The sequence below is a fragment of the Triticum aestivum genome, chromosome 2B (assembly GCF_018294505.1).
Source record: "Triticum aestivum cultivar Chinese Spring chromosome 2B, IWGSC CS RefSeq v2.1, whole genome shotgun sequence".
Classification (NCBI taxonomy): Eukaryota; Viridiplantae; Streptophyta; class Magnoliopsida; order Poales; family Poaceae; genus Triticum; species Triticum aestivum.
Genome location: NC_057798.1, coordinates 800413836 through 800416637, shown reverse-complemented (window position 1 = coordinate 800416637; position 2802 = coordinate 800413836).

Here is a 2802-nt window from a genome sequence, read left to right as displayed (position 1 = left end):
TAAGCGTACGTGTAAGGTTGGTCCGGGCCGCTTCATCCCACAATACCGTTGAAGCAAGATAAGACTAGTAGCGGCAAGAAAGTTGACAACATCTACGCCCACAACAAATTGTGTTCTACTCGCGCAAGAAGAACTACGCATAGACCTAGCTCATGATGCCACTGTTGGGGAACGTTGCAGAAAACAAAAATTTTCCTACGGTTTCACCAAGATCCATCTATGAGTTCATCTAGCAACGAGTGATTGGATGCATCTACATACCTTTGTAGATCGCGAGCGGAAGCGTTCAAAGAACGGGGATGAGGTAGTCGAACACGACGTGATCCAAATCACCGGAGATCCTAGCACCGAACGGACGGCACCTCCGCGTTCAACACACGTACGGTCAGCGTAACGTCTCCTTCTTCTTGATCCAGCAAGAGGGAAGGAGAGGTTGAGGAAGATGGCTCCAGCAGCAGCACGACGGCGTGGTGATGGTGAGCTGCAGTACTCCGTCAGGGCTTCGCCAAGCACTATGGAGGAGGAGGAGGTGTTGGAGAGGGAGAAGGAGGCAACCAAAGGCGTGGATGAAAGCCCTCCTTCCCCCACTATATATAGGAGGGCCAAGGGGGGGGGCGCCGGCCCTAGGAGATCCAATCTCCTAGGGGGGTGCGGCCAAGGGGAGGAATCCCTCCTCCCCAAGGCACCTAGGAGGTGCCTTCCCCTCCTAGGACTCTTCCTCCTTGAAACCCTAGGCGCATGGGCCTCTTGGGGCTGGTGCCCTTGGCCCATGTAGGCCAAGGCGCACCCCCTACAGCCCATGTGGCCCCCCGGGACAGGTGGCCCCACCCGGTGGACCCCCGGGACCCTTCCGGTGGTCCCGGTACAATACCGATAACCTCGAAACTTGTCCCGATGCCCGAAACAGGACTTCCCATATATAAATCTTTACCTCCGGACCATTCCGGAACTCCTCGTGACGTCCGGGATCTTATCCGGGACTCCGAACAACATTCGGGTTACTGCATATACATATCCCTACAACCCTAGCGTCACCGAACCTTAAGTGTGTAGACCCTACGGGTTCGGGAGACATGTAGACATGACCGAGATTGCTCTCCGGTCAATAACCAACAGCGGGATCTGGATACCCATGTTGGCTCCCACATGCTCCTCGATGATCTCATCGGATGAACCACGATGTCGAGGATTCAAGCAACCCCGTATACAATTCCCTTTGTCAATCGATATGTTACTTGCGCGAGATTTGATCGTCGGTATCCCAATACCTCGTTCAATCTCGTTACCGGCAAGTCACTTTACTCGTACCGTAATGCATGATCCCGTGACCAGACACTTGGTCACTTTGAGCTCATTATGATGATGCATTACCGAGTGGGCCCAGTGATACCTCTCCGTCATACGGAGTGACAAATCCCAGTCTTGATCCATGTCAACCCAACAGACACTTTCGGAGATACCCGTAGTATACCTTTATAGTCACCCAGTTACGTTGTAACGTTTGGCACACCCAAAGCACTCCTACGGCATCCGGGAGTTACACGATCTCATGGTCTAAGGAAAAGATACTTTGACATTGGAAAACTCTAGCAAATGAACTATACGATCTTGTGCTATGTTTAGGATTGGGTCTTGTCCATCACATCATTCTCCTAATGATGTGATCTCGTTATCAATGACATCCAATGTCCATAGTCAGGAAATCATGACTATCTGTTGATCAACGAGCTAGTCAACTAGAGGCTTACTAGGGACATGTTGGTGTCTATTATTCACACATGTATTACGATTTTCGGATAACACAATTATAGCATGAATAAAGACAATTATCATGAACAAGGAAATATAATAATAATGCTTTTATTATTGCCTCTAGGGCATATTTCCAACATTGCCTGCCTGGTCGCCCTCTGCTCGGTCGACACGATTGCCCGCGACGAGAAGTCGGCTCCGCTGTAGCCACTGAGGTAGTGGATGAGGCAGTCGTGCGGCTTCACAATCGCCAGCGGCACCTCCTCCTTGACGGACTTCTCGCGCCAGTTGTGGCACTGTGGCGACGTCGGCCGGTCGATCCAGGCAATGGTTGTGCGGCGGCGAGGACGGCTCCACCTTCATGCGACGCCCGATCTAGACGCCACAGTTGCATGGAGGGGGGGGGGCGTCTCCACAAACCGATGGGGACCGTGTTGGATGGCAAAATGTGTCCGGACCCCTTGGTCCGGAAGGATGCGAGTGATTTAGGGATCTAGTTGGGGATGCCTTTTGACCTCATATGTACTCCATCCGTTCCTAAGTATAAGTTCCTTGTTGGAATCTCTAAAAAGATTTATATTTAGGAACAAAGGGAGTAGGTTGGAACATGGAAGCTAAGAAATTTGTTGTGTTTTGGATTATTATTTTCTATTTGAGCAACAGAATCCAGTTTTACTTCCACACATGTTGCACTAAAATAGTACAAACATAGAAGAAGCACATTCTGTTTAACGCAAATATATGTACAGTCATGGGCCAGATGATAATAACAAAAATAATAATTTGTTTCGCTCCAAATTATTAGTCTCACTCGTATTTATTTTTGGTTTCGCTTCATTTCCCCCCTTTTCCTCCATTCTCTCCCGCCGATAGCGACTAATCTGCCAAAGAAAATGTTAAGTACGCGCGCTTCATTACCATGGCCCCACATCTCAGTGGCATCCAGGACAGAGACTAACATCGGTCAAACATATTGCGATGAGGTAACTGCGCAAATAAAATCGGAAACCTCCCCTCATATCAGTACGGTTCCCTTCCTCTTCTCGCGCT